At 40.3% G+C, this 27,608-nt stretch overlaps 1 protein-coding gene across 12 annotated transcripts in view; it reads left to right on the top strand.

The window, feature by feature from the left end:
- TRIM2 (tripartite motif containing 2) overlaps positions 1-27,608 on the top strand; it is a 120,036-nt gene that overhangs the window by 36,915 nt on the left and 55,513 nt on the right. For 2 of the 12 annotated variants that reach the window (XM_066186124.1, XM_066186116.1), the window contains exon 1: positions 6,119-6,214. The exons of 6 other annotated variants lie outside the window; for them this stretch is intronic. The gene's annotated coding sequence lies outside the window, so the exon portion shown is untranslated. Of the gene's footprint in view, positions 1-6,118; positions 6,215-16,470; positions 16,550-17,044; positions 17,197-18,692; positions 18,993-21,654; positions 21,718-27,608 lie in introns of those variants that run through there. 4 more of the 12 variants (XM_066186114.1, XM_066186112.1, XM_066186111.1 and 1 more) reach the window with 4 other exon arrangements.

Genomic DNA, 27,608 nt, shown 5'->3' with positions numbered 1-27,608 from the left:
TCTTGGTCTCTGAGCATCCTTTGCTCTAGTTGATGCAGGAATTTGGTTCTGTGCCAAGGAAACAAGTGGAATATTTACTGCTGAGTTCATGATGAATAGGGTTTCTTATGGGAGCAGGAACCACAGCTATCTTGAAGGCAGTCTTCTAATTAATGCTGTCTGTTTGTTGTGTAACAGCAAGGTCTGCACAAAAGAGTTCTTTCGGATATTTCCCTTGAGTTCTTCTGTGTGAGCAAGAACATAGGCCACAGAGAAGTTTGAGAAACTGGAGAGGCGATACCTTTTTCTTTGTGACAAAGCCCCCATTGCAAAGGCCATACCTAATAAGGAATTTGTCAGTTCCAAAGATACCACTGGAAATCTTTATACTGTTATATAGGAAAGCATTCCTTGGAGACAAGTCATCTTGTAATTTGAACTTAGGGTGGATGTGTGTGCCGCTGGGTCTGTGGCTCTTTTTTGGCTCTCTCTGTCAGCATACCTGGCACATTGAATGTAGGTCTGCTCCAAAGCCAAAGCATTTGCCGTTCTGAAATATTTTCTTGGACTCTAAACTTAATCAGAGATAAGGGGTGTTTCAGCACTGTTTGCAAAACCCTTCTACAAGGGCATGAATCACCCCATAACAACAGTGGAATTTAAATGTTGTGTCTAGATTAATTCACAGAATTTCACTGAGAAATGCCTGTAGTGTAGTATAGCAAGGCTTAAGGAAGCTTAGAGCAAACTTGGATACAGAAGCCAGTTACGGCAGCATGGTGCCCAAGACAGGCTAATTTGCTTTTCTTCTTGACTGAGTTTTCCCCTACTTTAACAGCAGGAGAAACATACATTAGACAGATATTTCAGAGGTAGCTTTGATACTTCTCGCTACCTTGCTGTCACAGTTCTGTCTAGAAAAACCTTAAGGCTCAAAAACTCCGACTACCAAATTCCAGGTGAAATGAGAATCTAAGCCATTGGTCTGCAAATAAGGTAGAGCACAACTGAATGGGGAATGACGGGCATTGCAAAAAGTAGTTTGTACTTGAAAGGCCTCCTCTGAACTCTGTGGCAATTGAGGGCTGTGAAATATCTCTCACCAGGAAATGGGACACAAAGAAGCTAGGGAGAAAACTTGCTTAGACAGACTTTAAACATGTAGGTTTACTGTGCTCTATAGTGCCAAAGTTAATCTTTACCCACAGTGCATGTATTTTTGGAGGTGCATCTCCTTTTATTCGTGTATTTGTGTTGTGTTTGGAATGAGTGACCTTTGAGGTGGTGGGAAATTTTAAAAAAACCCTTACCTTGCCAAAGTAGTTATCCTGTTTATTTGCTTTCAAAGGATATACTTCTTAAGTCAATAGTGAAAATAAAAATGGTTTGTATGTCTGAAATGTCTTCAATGAAAGCTTCAAAGAACTGTAAATGTATCCACACAGAACTTATGTGAAATAGATAAGACATAATATTATCACTTTACAAAGGGATATAAAAAATGAAATCACTAACAGTGATTTCATAGTGCAGATCTAACTAGAACACCAGTGATAGTCATGACAGCTGTTGATATACATCAGCTGTATAACCTTTGTTTCTTTCCACACAGCTCCTAATGCTATAATTGTATTTTTAGTTACAGTTACAATGTGATAATACTCTGCTGCTTTTCCACTCCTGTGAAGCAGAGAAGCAGGTCTCTTGGTTCAGTGTGGTGTTATTTACACTATTAAGTTGCAGGAGGTATCTCTGTTTGATCTGATCCTTGGCATAGCATTACTGATGAGGCATAAGGAACTATTCTGTCCTGAAGACAGGCAGATTCTGGATGGAAAGCTGGCACGTTAGGGGGTGATTCCAGCAATTGTTCAGCAGGACAGGAAGGAGTAGTTGTAAGCTTGACCTTTCTGTGTAGGGACCCATGAAAAGAGGTGCTGACAGCAGTTGTTTCACTTAAGCCATTTGGAGCATAGGGATAGGTCCTATGTGTATGCCCCTATAGTATGTGTGGCCTCCAGGGGTTAGACACATCCCCAGAGAGTCTTCTGGCATTTGCTACACCTCAGGAGGCACCAAAGGGTTAAATAGTTCCACAGTGCGTCACTTGCTCTCCAATTAGGAAGTGGTCCAAGAGCTCAAAGTTCAAAATGCACATGGTCTGAGCTGGGACTAAGCCCAAGTTCCCACTGACTGCAGTCTCATATGTTTGCGTGGTGCATCTGCATACGATCTCTTTCCCTTCCCATTTCTGCCATTTGTTTTTCTTTTTAACAGGAAAATGAGACATTTCAGCTTCACTTCTTTTGTCGCTATCTGAAGTCTTCCATTGTTTGAGCTTGTGTGTTTTCTGGGAATAACTTGTAACTCCCTTTATAACTGAAAACAGGCCAGTAAAACACAACAAAAATCTCACTCCAGCCCATTCTGCAGCATCTGTGGCTTCTGCCGGAGAACCAGGGCAGGTCTCCTCCCAGCAGCAATGTAGACACAAACTGGTCAGCCCTGAGCGTCAGGGAGCCTGAGGTTCCTTGTTGGCCCCAAAGGGAGATACAAAGAACAGGCAAAATAGCATCCGGCTGAGCTTGTTTTGAGAAGAAAGGGCAGAGTGAGGGTGGGATGAGGCCACAAAATGGTAAAAAAAGCCGCTTTTGGAAAGCAAACAATAAGTAGTAGAAGCCAGATGCATGGGTGGTAATATGAATGGGACAGAGTCAAAATGTCCCCCATGAAGCCCGCAGCCGAGGGAGTGGGCAAAGTTCTGCTGAATCATATCATAGAATCACAGAATATGCTGAGTTGAAAGGGGCTTATCAGCTTTTGGGATCTTGTGTTTAAGAAAGGTGTGGGTTTGGGGGTCATGGTTTTAAGTTTCACCCCAGAATAGATGGTAGCTTCTTGAGATGACAGCCATATTTTGCATATGAAAAAGAAAGTGGTGATTCTGGTCTCCACCTTTTTCCCTCTCTGTCTTCAGTCACATGTGTTTACTGTTTCCCTCCACTGGCACTTCGGGTGCTTAACACAGCAGGGATATTGAGTCAGATCATTAACCTGTCTGAAAGACATATCCAGCAACACAAATTTAGTCTGTGAGCCTTCACACTGCTCCTGCAATACCTGGGAGAGAGGAGCAGGCCTGTGCAGCTGGGAATGGTGGTAAAGAGAGGGGGATGAGACCTTTTTGATAAAAGTAAGTCATTACTTCAGCTTGGCCATCACACTTAGCTGGTGCCTGGGTTGGTATTCTTGGCAGTGCTGGTAACAATTTTCCCGTGCCGTACAAGGCTTAAGGACAAAGAGGCAGCTTCATCCTTGGCATAATGCTATGACTGGAGTCACAGGAGTTGTACCCAGAGTGACTTTGTCTAAAGTGTGCCTTTTCAATAAAGTCCTCTAAATCAGCTCATTCTTGCTCTCTCTGTTGTTTCTTTATTTGTGGCTACACTGAATTAGCATCTAAAATAAATTTCCATGGGAATGAGAGATGCAATAGCTAACTTGCTGTCTCTTGTGCATCTACAAACAGTCTTTTCACAATCTCATGTACAGTGTTTGGGCACTTGATCCATATCCATCAAGGGCTTTTCATGCCTGTAATAGATGCAATGCCTATCCTGTTCCATAAAAAATTGATCAGTGTAAGGTGCATAACATGCAATATATAGTTGATGGTAGAAGATTTGTAGCACATATATTTTATATACGCTGATGAAACATCTCTCTTCCTGGAATGACTTTTCACCTATTCATTGTTTCTTCTACTCTCACTCTGATACATTATTTCTATATTTTGTGACATGTAGATTGTAGAAAAGAAAGAAAATTGGGTAATTTGATTTGATGAAGTAGGGCATTCTCTGCATAGAAGACAAGGTGAGAAAAGAGAGCTTTGTAAGGAAGAAAGAAAACTGAAAACCAGGCCTTGTGATGAAGGGAGCTGTGGGAGTGGATCAGTAAGAAAGGAGAAACTCTGAAAAGGCCTTGAAGCTCGGAACATGAAAGCATGGCTTTCATGGAGGTGCAGGCAATGCGGCTTTGGTTTAGAATAAAAGATTACCTCAGATGCTGAATTTTTTGTGGAAAACAATGCAGGTGCATTGGGAATAAGGTCCAGGCTCAATAATCAAAATATTTAAAGTAATCGTATACTGTGATCACACGGTGGACCTGGGCAGAGATTTACATGTTAAAAATACTAGAAGAGAGCTCTGGTAAAATAATGGTGTTGGTGTGGATAGCACAGACTGAGTAAGAAATCTGGGCAAGAGTAGATACAGTGCATGTTATGTACCTGGATGGCAACTGATGGAGCTGTGCAATTGCATCAGAATCTGAGATGTCACTGAAGAACGTGCCTAGTACGTCTCACTGTGAAGAAAAACTTGCAAACGTGCCCAGAGCACATTGCGATGCAGCGCTTTGTGCCAGAACTCTCATGCAGCCTGTCAGCAGGAGCCGGAGAGCTGCGATACGCCCGCCCATCTGAACGAGGTGCTACCTCTAGCATCTGCTTCTGCTGGGAGTTCAGCTCCTTTATCAAAGCTGAGGGGGAGAGAAACGACTTGTGCCAAGACTACACGGAATGTAGTGTGATTGGACTGCTTTAATTTGACCCCAGAAAAAAAAAGATCTTAAAATTAGGAGCTGTCAGGGCATTTAATACAATACACCTAAAACACAGGGAGAAATATGGGACTGGAGAAAAGCGGAAAGCTGAAAAATAGAAATGGATACTCGTAAATCACTGACATAAAGTGGTACAGGACCCTGCACAAGCAAATAGTAAAAGCTGGATAGACTATAACAAGAAGTGGAGTGCCTTTGGGAGTGTGAGTGAGGGAGGAGTAGATGCTGAGAAAAGAATTAATCAGAAAGGTCAGAGGAAAAACAATGAAAGCCAAAAAGATGGTATGGTTTTTAGGAGGATTTTAGTTATTTCCAAAGCAAAAAAGAGCTCAAAGAGCCTGAAGCTTGAAGCACAAAGCATGATATTTATGCAGGGAGTTATTATAAAACACTTGATGAGACAGATTTTGGTGGCAGACAGGCCTCACAGCCAAACTAGAGGCATAAGAAAGTAGGACAGAGCTGGGATGAAATGGGATCAGCAGCTGTAAGCAGGGTATTCAATTAACTAGGAACAATTCAATTCAAACAACAAAGGAGAGAGGAACTTGGGCAGACAGGTGGGAACATAGATGACTGAGGCAAGATCAGAAGGAGCTTATATTTCAGGGAGTATTCACTCCACGCAATACCTCTTTTGTCTCTGTGTTAAGATCAGTAAACTGACAAAAAAGCATTTGCTTCCGTGCTACATTACCTTTCCTTAAATGATGGGGGAACGTACAAGGAGGGCACAGTGTGGTGCTGAAGAGAAGAGAGACTTAACACCTCCACTTTTGACAGCAGTAGCTGGCTAGATCAACGTGGTTGTCTCACAGAACCTTACTCTAAGGTGCCTCGGTTGTGACTCTGCTCTTTCAAGGAGATCAGGACCCAGAGAACAAGCAGTTAAGATGGAGGCAAAGAGAAGCCATCATAGGAGGATCAATAAAGGTTGGGGGGTCAGGTCAAGAAGGTCAGGGTAAGACATTTGTGACAGAGAAGTGAGAAATGCCACTGTCAGCAAATAAAGCAGATAACGCATATTAGGAAGGATGCGAATAAGAAAAAGGATGGAGAGAATTAAATTTAGAGACTTTGCAAGTGAAACTTCTATACAGTGAATATGAACTGAATTTAATTTAGAGGTCTTTTGTTTGGTTGTATATTTGATTGACCTAAAAGAAACAATGCATTGGAGATGCCTGCAGGCTCCCTAAAAGTAATTGTATGAATACACAGCAAATACGTGCTTTTCCTGAAGTGATCTATTGATTTTTGTTTTTCCTTCCACCTTAAGCATGTTAATGCCTAGCAGTAAACCGTCAAGTCTTAACCCTTCCCAGTCAGTCTCTCTTGTTCCCCTGCTTAAGAATGGAACGCAGTATCTTGAACACCCAGAATGCGAGGAAGGAGCTAATCATTGGCTCGCATTGTGGCTGGCAGGGCAGGCCCGCCTCTTTGGCTTGTGCTGACAAGCTGTTTATGTTTGTGCACGGCCACCCTTTAACTCAGCCGCCCGATGGCCGTAATGGGACCAACTGTCTGAATGCTGCAGGGAGCTAAATCTTCTCATCAGAGTGAATTTCAGCCTCTGATTCTCCTGCCTGGACTCCATGGAACACTAGTAAGTAGCCTTCTGTCTTGTTGTGGCTTTTCTCGTAAGACTAAGGGCATGGTTTAGCCAGGCAGGTAGGTGCTGTCATTCAGAGAGGCAGCTATTAAAGCATTTCCCTCTGTCTGAAGTAAAAGAGCAGCTACTTTGTATGCAGTGTCATGACTGCAAGGACCGCACGATTTCAATCTCAAATGAGACCTTCCTGGAAGGCAAAAGGGAAGATGTTAATAAGGATACAACCCATTTAAACTTACTAAGTTGTTGGGGTTTATACATATGTGTATATACATACACACATATACACACTTCATTTAATCTGCATCTAGTTCTTATTTTTAGATGCATTTACAGTGTTTGATCATCCAGTCTCATTTTAAGCAGCAGCAATTTTTGCAAGGTCATGAGTAGTGTGGTTTGTAAAAATGTGAAATGGCTGGAAATGAGATACTATAAAAGGAATGCTCCCCAAAATGCTGACTTGTCGTGTTTGAAGATATATATCTAGCGGTAGAAAAAGAAAGTCGTTGTCAGAGATTTCAGTCCTCTTTGTTGACTGGGAATTGTTATTGGGAACTGTTCACAGCTCCACAGAGCAAAAGGCTGCAGTGATGGAATGAGTATGACTTCCTGCATCTTTGGTATGCCCTTTCTAATTTTCAGAAATTGAAATCAGATATTGCCTGTTTGGGCAGTATTCTTCAACTTACACTTGCGCTGCATATATTGATGGATTTTTTAGACTCTCTTATACCATTTACACCAGCAAAGTCTTACTGTCCCTGTCAGAGCTGGCAACTATGCAGAATCTCAGAACTAGTCTGCTCCTGAAGTTTGGGCGAGCCTCTGTGTAGATTTCATGCAGTAACTGAGACTCAGGCTGTGAGTTCAAGATACCTGAGGGGGAGAAAAGTGGCTGTCACTGTAAAGAAGCATGTTCATTATTCCTCTATTTAAAAATCACAGAAAAGTAAGTTGCAATCAGATCTTCATTAACCTTGACTCATGCCACAAAAAAAAAAAAAATTGAAAGCAAATCCAAAGCAAGGCCTGATGTCATGTTCCTTTCAGCTTGTTTAGTTTTGCCCCTGTGGCTGTACCCAGTAGGGGAATACCCTGGGGGTTGTGCCTTTTTCTCTGCTGTGCTGCTTGTGTTTTGTGGCTGTGCACAGACAGCCCTGGTGCAGCCTGGAAACTTTTGGCTTAACAATCCTACTCACCTATAGGATCTTAATGACTACAACCTTCAGTGCCTGGTGGATTGCAGAGGGCCAGTCAACCAATATTATGTTTAGAAAGCAGTGGCTAAGAGACAGCTAGAGAGACACTTTCTGATAACACTGATCAATTGTAAGGCAGCTATTGTACTTAGTACATTTTAGGTGGGTCTTGATGCTGATGGTTGTTCAGCTCTGAGTCTGAGCCTTCTCTACAGCAGTACAGTGCATGTGTGGTAGTGTATGAATTAAAGCTAATTACCGCAATGAGCTGCTTCTGTGCCAGGCTGTGAATACAAGCCAGAGTGTTTCAGTCAGTTGCACTAAGCAGCAGATAGATACTAAGCCTTGATTAGTAAAGATGGATTTTGTCTACAGATTAAGAAAGCAGGATCTCAGTACTTAAATGAAAACCACACACCTAGGAATTGTTGTTGTGCCCTCGCAGCACATAGTTAGGAGTAATCAATATGGTCACCACATTGTCTCTTGACTAAAGAAAGAAATCTCTTGTGCATCACGAGTTCAGCACAACATGGCTGGCTCTGAAGGGGCAGACTGTGCCTGTTTGATTTGCATCAGGGTAAACATGCAGAAAATTAAAATTGATTTTTTTCCCCCTCCCAGAGAGATAATTTTGAAGATGTATTTACAGGGCTTGCTAAAACAAGGCGCTGAATCAACATCCTTCATGAAAGAGCTGCTCTGAACTGAATAAGCTATAATTGCACTTTTTGATTCTGAGCTGGTAGGCAGTTTGTGAAAACACAGTTATTTACTAATACTCATTAACAAAGCTTTCAGATGGCTTGGGAAGCAGAGAACCGTATCATGCTCAGTCTACAAAAGGAGATAAAATCTGCAAGGAAGCTGGAAATAGAACTGCTTACTGTGGTTCATTTTCTTCCTCTGGTTCTGTTAGGTGCATTTGCCAGCACTTTCCTGTGGCTGAGTATTTAGTCTGCAGGCATACTTGTAATATAGCTATTGTTCATTTGTTCAAAACTTAATGAACGGTATTCATTTGGGGTTGACTGAAACCCTGACCTCTTACCAATATTTCCCAAATATACTCATGGTTACCAGATTATTAGATCCACTGTATTTCCCCTACACTTCCCTTGGGAATGTCAGACCAGCTCCCAAAATGGATCAGTATCTTGGGAAGGAACAACTCTCTAGATTGCTAAGAATTTTGACTTACTGGAGCTTTAATTCATGACACTGGGCATTTGAATTATTAGTGAAAGCAGAAGGCTTTAAGGGTACTTTTTGCCTCAGGATTTGTTATTAGCAGGTGCTCTGCTGATTTGTCCTATATGCTTGACACACGTCAATTAAGGTTGAGATAAGGGAGAGCCTGTGAGTGAAATATTCCATGTGTCTCTCTCCCATCAGCTGCTTGAGTCTGGTCAGGAGACTGAACTGTCAGGTAACAGCAAAAAAAAAGTCTGGAGGTCTGAAAGAAGCAATGGCAGCCTTCTGTCAGGTTTGGATAGACTTCCTTGTAAAATCACTGATGATTTTACATCACCAGTGATCAGAACTCAGGTCTCCCTAGGGATAAAGGCTGAGATTTGCCTCCTCAGCCTCCTTGGGTAAGTTGTCCTCTCTCTTAAATCTGAACCCTCTGACTGATATCCTCAGTTTTCACCCATGCCTATGAAACTTCTTTTATTGTGGTGTTGTTTTGTTTTGTTTTATTTTTCTCCTCCAGATCCCTTTTCCTAAGTATTAGATGCTAGGTAAGGGATGGTGTTGCCACTAAAGTGGAACATGCTGGTTGGTTCTAAAAACATGAAAAATGCTAGGCATGCAGCCTTTTCTATTAAAAAAGCAGCAGGGCTGTAGTACTCAGATCTCACTTGAACATTAAGAGCAGAGGGTCTTCCTCTAATGGGTGCATTTTATTTTGGTGGTGTTACCTGGAGAACGTGCTGCTCTTAGGAAAGAAAAGGATTGCCAGGCAGGGTATATGTGCAAAATTCACCCTGGGAGGATAGAGGAAGTCTCTCAACCAGGTATTTGCCACAGGTCTCATTCTGTAGTGTGGCCTGCCTGAAATAAAATGGAAAGCTTGTGTCCAGACAGAGAAAAAAGGGTTTACTTCCTACCTTCCTTGCCTGTGACAGAGAGTGAATGGCAGGGGCTAAGGTGTCTTCAGGGTGCTGTCTTTAAATCATCAGTATCTACCAGTTTCCACTGGTTCCTTTGACTTATCTCCTTCCTGTGTGACATATCTGGCCTCTGTGCTAGCCAGCAATGCTGAAAGAAACAACCTTCAGTGGCATTCCAGCACTTGCACTATGCTTTGCTCTCATGCTGGGAAGATGTTTTCTTGGATTCCATTGGTAAGCCCTAAACTTTCTTCTTCCTGGAATTACTGGCTTTCAGAACAGGCTGCTTTGCTTTGATAGTGTGCAAAAGGCACAGTCGTGCAAACAACTCTTTTAGGGTACATACAGGACTGGTATATTAATTGTAGCCCCCAGATGGCTCATTTCTCTCTCTAGCTCACCTCTCTCCAGCCCAGAAAGCAAATTATATCCCAGTATGTGCTCAAGTAGGCAGGAAATATTATAGATGCCATGGTTTCTTCATCCATGAAGAAGCTTTCTGTTTATTAAGAATACTTCAGTTTCCTTCTTTTTGCCCGTGTAGTTGCCTAAATGTCTAAGAAAGCAGCAATTTTAGCTTGTAGCATAAAATGTCCCTAATTAAGAGGGTAGCTTGCTGTGTTCTTCATTGTTGCTGCTGTCTAAAAAAATTATCATGGCTGTCATCAGCCTTTTCCTCTTATCACTGCTCGTTCACAGCATGTGAAACTGAGAAGCATTGTATCTGTTAACATTCAAGGAGTGCACTGCAGTTTCTCTCACGAAATGAAATCATACCATGGCTTGTTTTCTTCTTGACATCTTTCTTCTTATGCAGCATCTTTGGTTGACACTTTACCTAATGCTTCCTAATGTAATCCTCTAATGTACTGTCAAAAGTTAGCATTTTTTATACTAATATCCTGGCATGGAATTCTGCAGGCCTTACTCTGGCAAAACTCTTGCTGAAGGCAGTAGAGAGGCTGGTTTCTTAAGGACTGAATGGGAATGTGAGAATGACAATCTTTTCCCATATGTGTGGTTTAATTTCTGCTTCTGATTGGAATGCTTAACTTTAATGTGATACCTTTGGCCTTCATTTCAATTAGTTTTTGAATGTGTAAGAGCAAGTTAATAAGTATTTGATGAGGTTAATATCAACTCCAGCACTGCAGTGGCTGAATTTTCAGCACTTTTCAGACATTGCCTTCATGAGACCATCTGTCTAAAGAAATGTCTTCTTCTCTCTATTTTCCCAGTAATTTTCTCCTGATACCCACTCTTTTCTATCATTTTGAAATCTATGCTTAACACGCATATACACTTTGGGATCCAGAGCTACATCAAAACATTTCTTTGGATCATACTGGCTATGGAAAATGTTACACTGTCACATTCCAGTACACAGATGGGAAAATGTGAGCCAGGGCTAATGTGGCTCTGGCTGCAAAAGAGAGGATGCATGTGGATGGAGCAGGGACAGCATCTTTTATATGCATACAGGTATAGAGATAAGGATAGTTTCAGTAGAGAAAGTCTTGTTCCCTACCTGCCCCAAAGCTCTGCTCAGCTTCAAGCCTGTCAGCCTTTCACTCTGGCTTGCACAGTCTTCTGGTTTCAGGCCCCTCATCCTTATCCGAGTCTCCAGCTCATGCCTGTGTAGGGAGGGCATGTAGCTTTTCCCTGTCATGCTTGCCTCTTAGCTCACTTACAAAGTTCACAGCCTCTTCATATTTCTGCCATGGCTCTTTTCCTATCCTAGAGGCACCTTTTTTCCCCAGCCTCCCATGTCCCACCCTCCTAAACCTCTGTGTCCCGTGCCATTTAAGATGCTTGTACTCCCTGCCTCTCAGTCCCTAAGAGCTTCCCCAGAGCTCTTTGCTCCTTGCTGTATTCTCTTCCTACACTCTGTCTTCATCACTACAGCCCAGTGTTTGCAGTCTGAGAGACAGGGGACTCTTTGTTCTCCCCTGGAGTCTCAGGTTCTTCAGTGCAAAGGTCTCAACATACTTTCTTTTTCCTCTATTGTATTTGAAGGCAGAAAAGTAGGACAGGTCCAGCGTAAACCAGGCACATACTAGTTTTTTGTGTGCTGTAAAGGGGGGTAGCTCCAGGCAAGGTCAGAGAAAGAAAGAAATATATAAGCTTTTTTTTTTTTTCTATTGAAAATGTAGCCCTATTTTTTTGGCAAACAAAGTGTCCAGTATTCAACAAATATCTTGTGAACCAACTGCTTCAGGCCCAGAGCTGCTTTTGAACTGTTTGCTGTGATTCTTCATGTGCTCATTTCTTTGTGTTACCAGTCGCATGATAACCTTTCTGATTCTTGGATGAATGATGTTTTCAAACAAAAAGAGGGATTTGGACACATTACTTTTGGTTCAGAACTTTTCATGAATGCAGACATATGAAAATGTCTTACATCAGTGTTTCCTGGATACTTGCTTTTGAAAGGAAGCTTACATGAATGAAAGTTTGTGAAAAACAGTAGTACTGAGTACAATTTTACAGGAGCCAGGGCTGATGGTTAATTTCTCAGAGTAGCAAACTGTGATTCAGAGCAGTGCAGAGCAGAAGTGTGAGCCTGACACAAATTGAGCAGATGCCCATATTTAAGGGATGTGGTTGCCACAAAAGTGTCACTGAAGACCTTGAAGGAGAATCATAGTCAGGAGGAATGTGGGGCTTACCTGCTGTTACATGGTATATTTTTATAGGAAGCTTGTGCATTTGGTTGCAGTTGTCTTCCTTTCCTTGCTCCAGTCCATAATGTCTGCAGCACTCAGGGGACATCTATGAGCTAATTCACCTCTCTTGAGTTGCAGAAAATAGAGGCATTTTTTCACAGGGAAGTTTTCCGTCAGGCAGTGAACTGTATCTGTTCACTGGGGAGTCCAAAAAGTACCTCAGTGTGAGGTCAGGAGTGTGAGGGAGCACTCAGACGGGAACAGGGGCCTTTGAAAACAGTCTAATGTTTGTCTTTTGAAATTATGTTCTTCTAATATTTGACCTTCCCTCATGAAAACCACTGGGGCATATGCATTGCATAGTGTTTGCTGACTTGTTGCCTGAAAAATATGAAGTATCCAGCCATTAACTCCTGTTCTGCGGACTTCCAGGTGGGAAAAAGGAATAATCATTTCATTTCACTTACAAGGGTAAAGGCTGTGTGGGTCTCCATCACCAGTGTGCTCAGAATGAGCTCATGTGCCCCAGGCATGCCCAGATCCCTGCAGTCACAGATGTAAGTGAGACTTGATGGGAAAAGTGGCTTAGTTATGCTTATTCTCCTTTTTTTTTTTTTTTTTTTTTTTTTTTTTTTTTTTTTTTTTTTTTTCTTTTCTGGGGACAGCCAGGGGCTACTGCAGGCGGTAGTGAAAATAGAAGCAGCCGTGGGGCTTCTCCAACGATGACATCAAGGTTAATAATGCATTGTGGTTTTGTCTGAGCTGCATTTTTTCTTTCTGTGGAAGAGAAGTGATACATTATAAAGCAAAATACATACATCATGGAAAAAAAATACCAAAAGCACCGAAATAGCCCCAGTCTCATCTAAGAACTGGAGCAGGCAGCAAAGGATTATCATATGGTATCTCTTTGGAAGATCAGCTAAAAATTGTCTGTGTTTCTGGAGGGGGACTGGCTTTTGCCGAACTCAAGTCACTGGGCACCAAGCTGAAGTGCTATGATAAGATACGTGAGGCCAGACCTACTGAATACAAGTTTAGCATTTGAACCCAGACCCAAGGCAGTTGTTCCATGTGCTGGCCTTAAAATACTGGTGATAAAATGATTCATAATGATTCACAGCTAATTTGTCTTTTAAAAATGATCTATAGTCAGTGCCAAAATCTATGTTATTTTATTTCAGTGAACTGAAGTGAACTGAAAGCTTCACTCTGAACTCTTCCAGGGGTAGTTTTGTCTCAGTTTATCAGACCTGTGGTTTTTCAGTTGGCACAAAGCCTGCCAGCTTGTTTGTGTCAGAAGACTCATCTAGAACTTGAATTGTGACCAACTAGAAATCTGCATAAACATATTTAAAGTCCTACACCAAGTGGTCTAGTGTTAAAATCAAAGGTGAACATATACTTGTGGTGAGACCCAGGCTTCTTAATCTACCATTCTTAACTTCTATCATTTAGATAATTTCACAGATTCAAATTAAATGGAAGGTGCATCCTCCACCAAACCAAGACCTTTCACTTGTCACTTTCTCAGTATTTCAGCTGCAAAAGAACTGCTTGAAAACCATGTTGCTTTCAACTCCATCTTTGCAACGCAGTGCTTCCAATACTACCACTGGACTAGATGGGAGCAGAGTTCATACCAAGAGAGATACAAATTCTGCCACCTCCTGTGCATCACAACCTGTCCATCACTGACTGAGGAGGGACACTTTTCCCTTGCTTTAAGGAACATGCAATGGCGTTTGAAAAAACCTTTCAAGCATCTACATATAAAGATACCTAATCAGCATAATCAGTGTCTAAGCTGGATCCTACTCCACTCTTGTCCTACTAATACTGCTAACATAATTGATCTTGGTGAAAAATTTATATGGAAAATAATTGAAAATATCCTAAATGGAAGCTGCCATTTTTCTGAGAAGACAAATTGCTCCTAGAAAGTTGTTTTTCCTATCTGATCTGTTATTTGTTGCAGTCTTAGATGAAGCTTTCTAGAGTAAATTTTCTCACCATCAAAATGATGAATATCTTCCATCTCCATTTCTCCAGAAAGCTGAGATCCTTGCGCTCAATAGAAACATGGTGCTCGACTGCCCCAAAATTCACAGAGACAAAGTGGGAGAATGTGAGCATCACATGATGCCTTAGATCCAGGCAGCAGTGAGGGGACACACAGCTGGCCTGCCTGGAGGCAGGAGCTATGTAAGGACAGTAGGATACAGCTACCGCATAGGGATGAGATAAATGAGGAAATGAAAAATACAAAAAAAAAAAAAAAAAAAAAAAAAAAAAAAAAAAAAAAAAAAAGTTAGTAAGAATGGTTCCTAAAGCCTGGAAAATGAAGGGTCATTTAAAATTGATCATCAAAAGAAGACCATCAAAAATCTACTATTTTTGAATCTTGAGTTTTCTTGAGGTTTTCTTGAGGAATTGCTGTTTGTGAAAGCCACCTTTGTAAATGGACTGTTTTTTTGAGGGAACAGGTATATTGAAGACCACCTGAGTGATCAGTGTGAATTAATACATTTGCTCCTTTGAGGGAAGAAACACTCAGTTGCCAAAAGCATCACAAACTGAAAGTGGTTATTTCCACTTACTCCTCTCTTTAATACCATGTCTCACCAAAAAAGGTGTTCTTATTCCAAAGATAACAGTCATTCAGCTTGTCCTTGTACAGTGGGGACAGACCTGTGTGAAAACCACAGAAGGACTACTCTGCTGTGGCCCATGAAATAATTTCTGTGCCCAGACCTGTAAGTCTGCTCTGCAAGGATCAGGTTCTTTGGAATCATGGAAAATATCAGTAAGAACATGAGGTAGTCAGTCCACTTGTTTACTAAGTGGGAGAATAGCTCAACTGTTAGCAAACCCTGCTTATTACTGTTTCAAAAAATACCATTATTTTCTTCCGCTGACATCTGTGCATTTTGTGCATTTTGCTACTTACTACCTTGAGAGGAGAACAGAACAGAAGAGAGGAAAAAAGCTGGAATGTAGGCATAGTTGTCCAACTCTGGTAGCAGCTGAGCAATAGAGCACATGGAATCTGTTCTCATAGACCTGTTGTTTGTGTGGGGTGCCCTGGTGTCTGACAATACAGCTGAGTTCATGTGTAGCCTTTCACACTGGATCACTGGATTGTATTTCACTCTTCTGGACAGCTGCCTTTTTTTCACAAAAATCTGGAGGAATATAATACCTTTGGGCTCTCTACCTGATGTGACTGAAGTTATTCAAAGGATTATACGACTACTGGAAGGAATTGTAACAGCACAGGCAAAAATAAACACAAAAAAATTAAATATTAATTTCTTCCTTTGCTTCTACTGATTAGAAAGCCTTGTTTTTTGGGTTTGGTGTTGTGTTTTGTTCTTGTTGTTTGCTTGTTTTATTTATTTTTAATTTTTTTTTTTTTTAATAATTCAACTGCTTTTGGCTTTAACAGTCCAGTTGTGTCAGTCTTGGATACAGGTACAAATGAGTAGACAATCAGCACAATTCTGATTGTACCAAGATAAAAAACTTAGCAAGCGACAAGGCTGAGGACTTTTGGGCAGAGCGTTTACAATGGTGTTTTTATTTTGTTAATGACTCACTGTACTGATTCACGGATGCTTTAGTGCCTTCTTCAGAGAGTCTCATTGTTCAAGCAGAGTAAGATTATTCCCAGTAGAAAAGCTTGAAAGAGTCCTCTGCTAAAACTAACAACTAAATAAAACTTATTATTTTAAGGAACATACAGATAACAACAACTTTAGGCACTGGCAAAACTTTTTTTTATCCACCGTAAATTTTTTTCTTGATTTTTTTTTTAATTGGGGAAAGAATCTTGTACAGTCCTGACACAAAAGCCATGAAGTATCCAAAAATATAGGTGACTCTTTAAACCTTTGGTACTTGAACGTAATCAGGGCACTAGACCTTTAAATGGATGAAAATAGGAGCTGAGGGTGACTTGGGGGCTTTGAGTCATGGACTTTCATGGGGCGCATATCATAACTTTGCTTCTGCTATTTTTGTTAAAATGTTCATTCTGGTAATGAATGGCTTAAACCACCCTAGAAGTTCCCTATTCAGCAACTGTCCACTGGCTCTGAGTTGCCTTAGTAGGAAAAAAAACCCAAGAAAACAAAACAAAACAAAACTTACCAACACATTAGATTTGCTTCCCACCTGGAAGCATTTAGAGGATGTAAGGAGATCAGCATTCACTTCCCTGTTTATAAAAAACCAGGTTGTTCTAAATGACTTGCTAAACTGTTAAACGATTTCATATAATGCACTGGATTTTCCTGCCCCTTTCCAGCGAGGCTGTTAGTGCTGGGAGCGAGGGAGGGCTGCAAGGTCGGTTTGTTTCCACAGCGAGGAGTGCGGGCACCCGGCTGCCGCTCTCCTGAGCGGTGGGTGGTGCTCCGGGCTGCTGGACGCTGCCTGGGGGAGCAGTCAGGCATCTGCAGACGGGAGACCAGCCCGGCATGGGGCCAGCTGTTTATTTTCAAAGCCTTTGTACCTCAGGTTACTTGTAAGGCTGGTGCTTGGGGAGTTCTGCTAAAACTGGACTGTGTACGTTCCCTGGTTTGCCTGTAATTTGCAGTTTATGAAAACCAGATGGATGACTGAGTGCCCTGCAAGTTAGGGTAGGAATGAGATCTTCTGATATAAGAGCAGTTTTTACAGAAAACATTGAGTTAAGAAGATTCAGGCTCAAGCTAGATTGCTTCTTCCCTCCCCCCCAACTTTTGTCTATTTTTACTGCATCATTGGTATGTGTCCAAGAAAAGTCGGCCATATCATTCGGAAATACAAGGGGATAAACTTTTGACTGTCGGATCTCTACAGGCTGAGAGACTCCAGAGTAAATGCACTGGGAGAGAGAGAATTACAAGGAGAGATTTCTTTAAGCGAACTTTTTCGGTTGTCTGCTCTGCCGACAGCAGTGTAAAATAACGAAGAAACTGCAGCAGTCCTTTCCCACTGTCTTTCTAAATAATGTAAGTTACCCTTTCACACTCATCTCTAAATGTTCGTGTGCTTATTCTGCTTTCGAGTATTTTGTGAGAGCAGTGGTTTTATAGCCAGTGAGCTCTTGCCAGGAGCTCTGCTGTGTGAATGAGTGAATTGCTTTGTCTTTCTTTTTCTTTTTTAAGTCAGGGTGGTAGTGGGGAAACCGAGCAGTTTGACACCGCCTTTCTTTGACAGTCGTGTTAGCTCGGCTTTAGATGGCTGTCGAAACCTTTAAACCTTTTCAGTGTTTGTGCAGAAATTTGTTTGTAGCTGGCAAAAGACAATAGCAAATGTTTTGATTGAACTGTGCATGTCAGGCTTGCAGTAAGAGCAGGCGTTTCAAAGGGGACTGTGTGATGCTATGTAAAGAAGACAGGATGTGACAAGGGAAAACAAATGTTTCCTGCTCTTTAAAATTTAGAAAAAATAATTGAAATAGAGCCAAGGAGTTTGCCTAGGTAAGAAATAGTGGTGTTTATTCAAAGCAAAATAATGACTGTAAATCTGAGAGGACAATGTCGAGGTCTAATTAGGAGGGAGAGTTTACTTCTCACAGTGGTTCATTTTTGAAGCTGGAAGTTGGCATTAATGTTGCCATATTCTGTTGTGCTTTTGTGTAGTGTAACTTGAGCCATTACCTGATGCATAGCTCTCCATAGGTTTTACAGGCAGGTTGATTACTCTCCTTGTATTTCATTTAGCTATTTTCAAAATGCAGTCTAGGCAGACTTGTCAGGCAGATGTTTATGTAAAAACAGGGTTTATGTAAAAACAAGGGGTATAATTATAGATAATATAACAAGTAATATACTAAGAATAAAACAAGAAATAGACCAAGAAAATCACCCTGGACTCAAACATTCATCAGGCCAAAGCAATGACACAGATGTTCATTTCAGAGGGACAAATGAGAAAATTGTTGTGAAAGTACGATGACTTAATAAATATTTCTAAGATAAGGATGTGGCTTTAGAAAAGTTTCTTTCTGTTCCAGCCTTGGATTTTTTATTTTTGTGGGCAAGGGATTTATTATCTAAATAATAGTCTGTGCCCAACTATTATGATCTAATAATCAGAAGTTTTTTTTCCTCAAAATTTCACATTGCTGCTTGTGAGAAAACAAATGACATTGACTAGCAATACTAATGAGAGCTTCTGGACAAAGTGAATATTTTTCATAAACTTGGGAATATAAACTGTAGGGCTTGAAAAACATATTAAAAGGTTTGTTTCGTTAAAATCTGTATAAACTTGTTTATTTTCAAGTTAGTCCCATAATTTTCTGGATAATATCTAGAGCATGGAGTGATTATAGAGAGAAGGTACCTGAAAGCTACTGTACCTGGTCTTGGGACTGCATCATCCTGCTTGCAAGCAAAGGCAGCAGAAGGAGGAGGTGGTTTCCAGAGAGTTTGGGGGAGGAATCAGTCTGTTAGCTGCTGACAATATGAAATAAGACTTCTGTGCTTTGGCCCTCATCCAGAACTGCTTACCATAAACCAAAGATTTCCTCAAACTTCTCAGCAAAGCATTTGGCAAACTTGAGTGGTGAAGACTCTCCAACGTCTGATCTGGACCTGCAGTGCCCACAGTTTGGTTATAAAGAACAGGTTTGTGTTTTCCTTGTGGAGGGTTAAGTTCTTGAGATGCATCCTTTTTCATGAGAAATGGTTTTGATAGGCCTTTAATAATTGCATCTTTCTTCAGGGAGGAGGCTGAACAGAACTTTGGTTCAAGGAGCATCTCTAACACATGCTGCTTGAGGGCCAGAAGGAAACATTAGGTGGGTTTTTTGACAGAACAAATTCTAGATTTGATTATAGGGTTTCTGGGAAGAGGAAAGGATTAAAATCATTGAAACAATTATTTCAGACAACTGGGAAAGGTCTTTTGATTTCTTTATGTAATTTGTAAAGGGAGTAATTTTTCTAATTTTTATTCTGTGTCTAGAATGTATCCTTCTAGACAGAGGATAAAAAATAGAAGTACATATACATTTAAGGCTTTGGGGGAGTGGTGGGAGTATGTGTGTCTTAAAAGTTCATCTTTTTCATGGCACTGATTTTTGATGAAATCCTGCATTTGAGGCTAGATTTGAGACAAGCAGTGTCCATGGTCTGGTGGCACATGCAAGTGTTGTCTGAATTCTACTATGTCCAGCAGCATGCACAACGTTTGGAACATTAGATAGACCTTACCTGGACAAAGATGATAATTCTACTGGGGGATTTCCCCAGCCCATGATAATATTCTTTTTCTGGCAACCCTGGTTTTAGCTTGAAACTCAGGTTGTTTACTGGAAAATCCCAGATAATTGGCGCTTGAAGCCATCATGAAAGCATGCCGGGCCTGTCTTTGCCTGATAATGGAATTTCATTAATTTGTAACAAAACTAGAATTTGGACAGTTTATGTAAACACAGCCATGCTCCTGATTCCTTTGAGGAAAACTGAGGAATTAAATTAACTGAAAAGGTACTGGGTGTTCTAATCCAGAGAACAAAGTGCTGTACATTACTATACTGAAGCTGAAATTTAATCATCTGCATAAAGTATTAAACATACACAGTTTTGCAGAAGCATGTAATACTCTGTCTAGACACATTAACTATTTTTATAAAAACAAAGGCACAATGTATAGTAGGTTAGGGTAAATCCTTGAGCCACATGTAAAAGCATTTGATTTGATCTGCTGGCAAGCATATTGTCTCATCAGAATTAAATGTGTCTGAGGATACAAGTGTAGCTAGTTTGAAGTAATTTTTTTTATACACAGTAGCAAGCATATATTACTGCAAATAATAAGTTCAGTTTATAAAGAATGTTCTTTAAAACCATGTCATTATATAAGGGAATAACCCTTTAGATTTAATTAGTTGTTTTATGGACAATTCAGTATTCTGTATTACAAAATGCCACTAATTCCAAAACCCTAAAAATTTTCCCCTGGAATTCTGCCCATCCATATTTTGAAGAGTAACATATATGAACTTGCTATTTTCAGTTATTAAAGAAGTCCAGTGACTGCCAGATTGCAAATGTTACACTTGGCTGACACCTTCAACCAAAATTATAATTATCAATAATTATATGCTATTTCCAGAGACTGCAGGTTGTGGTTATGTTTTCTGTTATGCTTCCTGGTAAAAAAAAAAAAAAAAACAAAGATCAGGAGGGCTAACCGTGTGAAATGCAAGGCATGAGCTGTTGAAAAAACTGGACTGAAAACAAAAATCAAAATTTGTGGAATGAAATCAATATTGGAAAGGAAATAATGACTATTTAGAGGTTTTTAAAATACTGAAAGGAGAAGAACAGGGCTTAGCAATCACATAAATTGACTTCACCTCTCTATATCTCCATTTTTGATAAGTTACTTTTCAAGACACGCTCCTTCTGTTAGAATTGGACTTGCTCTTCTATTTGTTATGTGACACGAATGGATTGCAGGCAGTCCCTTGGTCTGCTTTAAGGTTTGTATCAACATGTCTGTAAAGGAAAGAGCTGCTTGGTTGCAAACACTTAACAAATGAAATTTGGAAGAATTCCTGTTTTGAGCACAAGATCTCTTTTTCTTCCATTTTGTTTTTGATCAACTGAAGTAAAGATCAACTTCCACTGAACAAAACTCAGGCTGATCTTTGGAGAAATTAAGATGGCATTTCATGTCAAACTTTTTGAATGGTTTTATTTCTATTAAGAAAGACCATCCTTTATTTCTGTAGTTCAAATAGATAAATATTTATTGTATAAATTGGAACATTAAAGGCATTTGCCTTTGTTTTCTACCACAGACTGTCTAACCATTTTCTGTCCACAGTCTGTAGACATATTGCATGTCACTCCTTCTAATAATTGGAGTGGCTGGTTATATTTGGATTGGGCATTACTAATTTTGAAAGGTGATTTTAGCTGAAAGTAGGTAATTTAGTTTGATCAGAAGTAACAGTTTATAACTGCAGTACCACAGAGTGAAACAAATGATGTGACATGTCACTAATGTTCTGTGTGGGGACAGCCAAGGATCTAGCCAGATTCCTACTTGCTAGCTGGACTTTCGGGCAAAAACGCAGAGACAAATCCCATTCAAAAGGAAGAATTAAAATTGGAAATGCAAATGAAATATAGTTCTTGAGGTGCTGAACTCGGCATCAGGTAGATGTAGCAGGTAGATGTTGGCTAGCTCTATCCATCTGGCCACTGTCTAGTTGCAGGGTTAAAAGAGGCACAGCTAAATTAAGAAGAGACTAATCATAGACACGTGAAAAATGTTAGCAGCATGTATTCTGGCACTTCTTACATTACATGGTGACCCAGCTAACAGAAGCATCAAAAGGAGCTCACGCTGAAATGGCTGCAGTGGTTTATTGTTAAATATTAAATCTAGGTGATAATAACTTAAGAATATGCTCTGTCTCTAGGAGAAGAGAAAGGATTTAAAAATTTACTGTAATCACGTATATACCTAATGTTCCTCTGGAAGAACTCCAAACAACTCTGCTTTTTATGGTCAGTACTTTTGCTCATGTGTGAACGTATTATTCATTCTGTCTCACTTTAAAACCCTCTGAATATTATCAATTTTAGATGCATTGTAGGAGTGGTTAATTAGATGGATGGTGATCTTCTGTCCTTATGCCAAGGCAGACGCTCTTTGTGACAGAGATGAAAGGATCGAAGTAGATGCAATTACTTTTGATCAGATTTTAAATGCTTGAGATGAATGTTCAGCAATTTGCTTGCTCCTAATCCAGTATGGATTTATTTGTCTTAGTGTTATTAGTCTGCCTAAACATGTGTATGATCAGTTTATTTATGGGTGACTTTCTGTTCTTTTGTCATGGAAAGCTATTTGTTTTGTGCTGCCATGAGCTTCTATTCTTGATGGTTTTTTCTTGTAGTTCTGGAAACAAAGAGTGACAATCCTACTTTTTTTTTTTTAAATGGGATTTGAGTGCTAGTTTTGAGGATGTTCCTTCAGTGAACGTGTAATTTGGAAATTTGTCATGCCTGGACTGATGGCTTAAAAGAAGTCTTAGTCCCTGTGAGGATCTATACTGTGCCTGCCTCCTTCTACATCAAAGTTCTGCAGAACGTGGTTATTTGTGAGCTTGAAGGTGTGTGATATCTACCTGTATATTTTGTGAAGTACTCAGGGGTTGATTTAGCAAGGAAAGAGCAGTGTCCAGGTTATTTTGAACTACATAACTCTGCATAGTATGAAAACATGGAAGTGCAAAATGCTTCTGCACCTTTTGCAGAACAAAAGCCCTCCAAAGTAGCGATGAATCTTGAGCAAATATGCTTGAAACAATTACTTACAGAACTACAACAAATTGCACTCAAAAAGATTGTGCTGAACTTGGAAATGTTCTTGAAAAGATCCCAACAACTGTGGGGTTTGTGTGCCTCTGAATGCGTCGATCTCTGTAGTGGTCCTTGGAGACACAGTACGTGTCCCATATTTAGACCCAACCATATTTGGCCCGTGATCTGTTCTATTAAAGAACTTGCATATTCTGTGAGAAATGGGACTTCCAAAAGAGCAGGTGTCAGCAGTTTCAATGATGTCTTCAGAGCCCCCTGGTTTCTCTGAGAACAGCTGTAAGTTGCAAATACTTAAAAATTCTTCAGGAACTAAAATGACCCCCAGAATGAAAATGCTGGATTGAGGAACAAACCTCAGCATACATAAACTGGTGAAGAGGAAAAGCTGCCATGTTTCGCTGCATTCGCAAAGTGTTTTGATTTGGCTTTGCTTTTGCTGTTCTTTTTCCAGTGAGGTAACAGTGTTCATGAAATTCCATTCTACAACTTTCTCTCCTGTTATCCCTCTATTGCTGTAAGTGTTACTGTAAACCTTCACGGATTAATTCCCACAAGATAAGCTTCTGCAGGTGCTGGTTTGTTTTGTTTCTGTTTTCTTTTTTTATCTTGAAAGCAGATTTAATTTGATATCCAGAACTCAAGTTCTGTGCTGAAGTTAGGAAACCTAGGGCCAAATTGTCGAGTAGAGCCACAAATTATTTCACAGCATCTGAGAGGATTTTTTGGTTTTGTCCTGAGTGTTACTCTGGCACAATACAACAATATGGGTTAATATGTGGTCTTTCCAAAGTTCTTTTAAGTTTTACTGGATGCACTTCAAAGAACTGGTTCTTCTCTTCTTACCTAATTCTTAGTCTGCTCTGAGTAGTTTTGGGAGCAATTGGTCTTTATGCATCTCAGCTCAGAAAATGTAAGAAAGATAAAATTAAATGTTGCACCATGAAGATTTCATTGTGTTTATCAAATAAGCAGGGATAACTTTTTGTCTTGCATCCAAAATAGCTGGAAATAAATTTTGATTGTAAAATACAGACATGTTCTGAGATATTTAGTTCCTAATTAAAGACAAATAGTTTTTCATTAATTTACAAAAGTAATCCTTTACTTAAAATCTCTCAGTGGGGATAAGTGCAATCCTTTATTACACAAAAAAAGAAGGCATTAAGTATTGGAGGATTGTTCTGTAAAAATTGCACCACATATTCTGTGTAAGCAGAGCATCCCTTCATCCCTTAGCTTCCTCATTCTAATTAGATTTTTCTATTTCATCCTGTAAAACATAGTAAAAAACCAGACTAGATTAGAGCATGCAAAAATGTTTGTGTATATTAAGGTGGATTTGCAAAAAAAAAAAAAAAGAGAGTAGTTCCATTTCCTCTGGTGGCACAGTTGAAAATTTTTGTTTGTCTTATCAGAAGCTGACTTATTACACAGTCTTGAATGCAAGTAATTGTATAAGCAGGAAGATTTCTTCCCGTTTTTAACTTTTGGAATGGGTTTTTATCTGTGCCCCGAATGGTGGCCTTTATCCTCTGACGACCATCATTGTTTCACCTCTAGAATGTGCTCATACAGTAGGCTTGCTCTGAAGATGTGCACTGTCTGAAGAGACCTCTGATGTTGAAGGTGGGCAACTTTTAAATGAGAAGAACCAGGACAGTGATCAAGGCATGGTTTCCCCAAGCTCTATGATATTGCTTAATACATTAATAATACAGAGTGCCTGTGCAGAGAAACCAGAAAAAGAAAATATCACTGGAAGTCTCTTTTTTTTCTTAAGGATGAAGTAAATTCAAAAAGGTAGGAGGAAGGGGGAAAAGAAGTGCTAAGTTATTACTGTATTCATTATAAAAGGGTTCTCTGCTTGGGGTGATGATTAGTCATTCACCATTGTTGGGAGCCTTGTTTTTATGACTTGAAATGGGTGTACCTGCTAAAGGTACTCTCTGGCCTTGAGTGACGTTCCTCATGCAACAGTGGTGTAATAAGGCAGATCTCTGAGGGATTCATTTCACCTGACATCGCTAAATGGCCCAGCTTTGCAAAGTGATAGAAGCAAGCCTGTAGAGCCATGCATGGCCATTAACTATGCCAAAAGGGAGTAACTCTTGTGATGTCTGCTCTGAGTAATTTCAAGGTTTGTCTGGGTCAAATCAAAAGTAAATCTAGCCTAGCCTTATAATTTGGATGGCTGCTGACAGTAGATGTTTACAGAAAAGCACAAGAATGGATCAGAGATATCATGTACTCTTCAGAATGATCTTCTGTATTCAATGATTTGTGCTTCCTGTTCTGCTCCTGGTAGAGGTGGTGTCTTTAATCAATTTATTCACCATTAATTTGTCCCACTCTCCTGGAAAGTCTGTAAATTATTAACAACTCTAGCATCCTGGAAAATGAGTCCACAGCTCACAGGTTGAAGAATTATCCAGCAGATTACTGGTGTCCACTAAAGAGGCTTCTCCTCTGTGGCCAGTGAAAAGCAAGAGATACAAATAGTGAAGAAACAATACATTGTGAATAAAATTTAACTCAAGAGGACAACAGACTCCACCTGCCAAAAACCTAATGATGACTGCTTCATCAACCTTCCAAAAGCATTTAAGTTACTTGAAATACCTCCTAAGAGCTGCTTACTGTGGAATCTGAGTTAGAGAAGTTCAGTACCTGAGGTAGGGCTGTGTCCATGTCCTGTTTGTAACTGGTTTTCCACTAGGATTTCTCAGTTGCTTGTAACATCAGTGCTTACATCTGGTTACTTTGCATACACCTCTCTTGGGTTTTATCACTTACTATGTATAATCTGTTTCAGTAACCACATGGTGCATCTTGTCACAGTCATCACAAGGACTATTTCTAAAATCTCAGGCAGTTCTTATATTCACCCTTAGAGTTTGCAAAGGAAAGAGCATGCTAAGATCTGCTCCTACTCCTAACTGCAAGAGTTTCATGCTATAGAAGCCACTGTCTTGCACCTGTTTCTTTACAAAGATAGTCCTTATCTAAATAGATGGCTGGCTATGAAAACTTATTTCATAGTGTAGAAAGTGCCTACTGTCACAGATACAGTTAAATAGCAACAGTCTAACTGTGTTTGGCCTTAAGATATGTGCTGCCTACCCAAGGGAACTTGTGTGCTGTGTAGCAGGTGCCTATCACAGCTGGATTCTGGTACTTGAAAGAGATCTCCAGGTGCTGTCACAATCCAAATGATAATATGGTTGATTATGTTGATTATATTGATTAATATTATTCTTATCTCTCCTGATGCCAGATTTTTTTCCAGATGCCTTTTTTTTGTTTTTTTTTGTTTTTTTTTTTTTTTTTTAACAGACAGAGGCATTCACATGGTTATTACAGTTTCCTATACTGTCCCCTAATTTGCTTTTCATGTACACAAAAATGTACTGGGTTTCCTGTGAAGTAAAATGGATGTGTTTTCATGGAGAAATGTATGTCCTGGATATCCCCGTTCAGCTTGGGAGTCTTAAAATTGTGCATGTGAGTGGTTCTGCTTTATTCCTCTTTCATTAGCTGCTTCCCAAGTTGTGATGCCAGTTGAAGACACTGATATTCATGCAGCAGTGTATGTACCAGGTATCCTGAGAATGTCATTTTTGCAAAAATCTAACCTACATCAGAGCTGAGCATTTGCTTATGAGCATAAGGGCCTTTGGGCATCTGGCCTGAACATGCAAGAGATGTCTAAGAGGAAGCTTAGGAAAGTTGTTTTTGGAGATTAAGGGTAAAGGTGGACAGCTTTGTGTTATGTATAAGACCTTGTTTATACAAGGGAGAAGGCTTGAGTAAAACCTGGGCTGAGCCAGAGGGGCTGCTTGGTAGGACTGTCTGGGGATCCTGCCCACACAGGGGTTTGATGGACTTTGCAGGCAGGTAACACGTTACTGTGGCTGTGGTAAAACTCTGCTGTGGAAGCACATGCTGGGAGTTCATGGATTTCTGCAGGCAAAGCGCAAGGTGCAGGGAGCACTTAATCCCTGCTGTAGAAAGGTTTCAGCTCTTTCCAATAACAACAGTTCTTTAAATAGGAGTGCTGGCATGCAATCAGCAAATGAGTGTCCTTGCTGAGGACTGGAAGAACATTTTTACTGGGTGAAGTTCAGCCGTTGGGTGTTTCCAAGTTTTGAACTGCTGGAGGTGACTTCTGGGAAGTCAAATAGAGTGTCCCTGTGAGTGTGGAGGTGGAGGACACAGCGTCACAGCTGGCACACTCAAGCTCTGAGCACTCTGAGCTCCCACCGAGAGCTGTAGAGGGCTTTTTCCTATGGCTGTTTGGTCTGTTCAGCTCCTGTGCCCACAACCATTGTTAAAACCCACAGAGCTCCTTTTGCCAAGGTTGTCCTGACATTGTTTCTCACTACTGCTGGTGCTGCCAGACTACGTGCTGCACACAGCTATGTGTTTACCTACTTGCTGTGAAAGTTCAGCGTTGCACTTTTGCCAACATAAAGAGCCTGCCTGGGTAAACTTCTGCCTGCCACTTAATGCTTGAGCAAGGTTTTCTCTGAACCCAAGGACAATATACATGTTTAGACATATAGCTGTGTTTTTGAAAGATATTTTGGTTCAGAAGAAGACTTGGTAGATATAGAAGTTAACATCGCTGCTGGGCTGTGGACAAGAAAATGAGGTGGGTAGTGTTCATCAGCTAAGGTAAATATGGAGGTGCAGCAATCAATATTTTTTATTTTAAACAATATAAGTGTTACAGAGGATGTGGACCCAGATTCAGGCTGCTCACATGCTGGAGAGGGGCTCTTTTTTTCTCCCTCCTTCTTAGTCCTTATCCCAAAATGTGTTTTTGTGCTGAGATGATAATAATTCCTTTCCTTTCTGCCTCCATTTTTGCTTTTTTAATACTTAGATTGTATCTCCTGTTTATTGCTGTGAGACACCTAAGGTGGCTTGGGTTTCTTTACCTTCTGGTTTGTGTTTCGTATGTTATATTTGATGGGAAGCGGGAGTTTTGAAGGTTGCAAGAAAAACATTCTAAACGGTTGGCACTTTCTTAAGTTGATTTTGCAAAGAAGTTACGTGGCTTGTAGTGATTG

The sequence above is a fragment of the Chamaea fasciata genome, unplaced genomic scaffold (genome assembly GCF_029207755.1).
Source record: "Chamaea fasciata isolate MVZ Bird 193981 ecotype frontalis unplaced genomic scaffold, bChaFas1.0.hap1 SCAF_6, whole genome shotgun sequence".
In the NCBI taxonomy this organism is placed as follows: Eukaryota; Metazoa; Chordata; class Aves; order Passeriformes; family Sylviidae; genus Chamaea; species Chamaea fasciata.
This window is presented reverse-complemented; position numbering and strand designations above follow the sequence as displayed.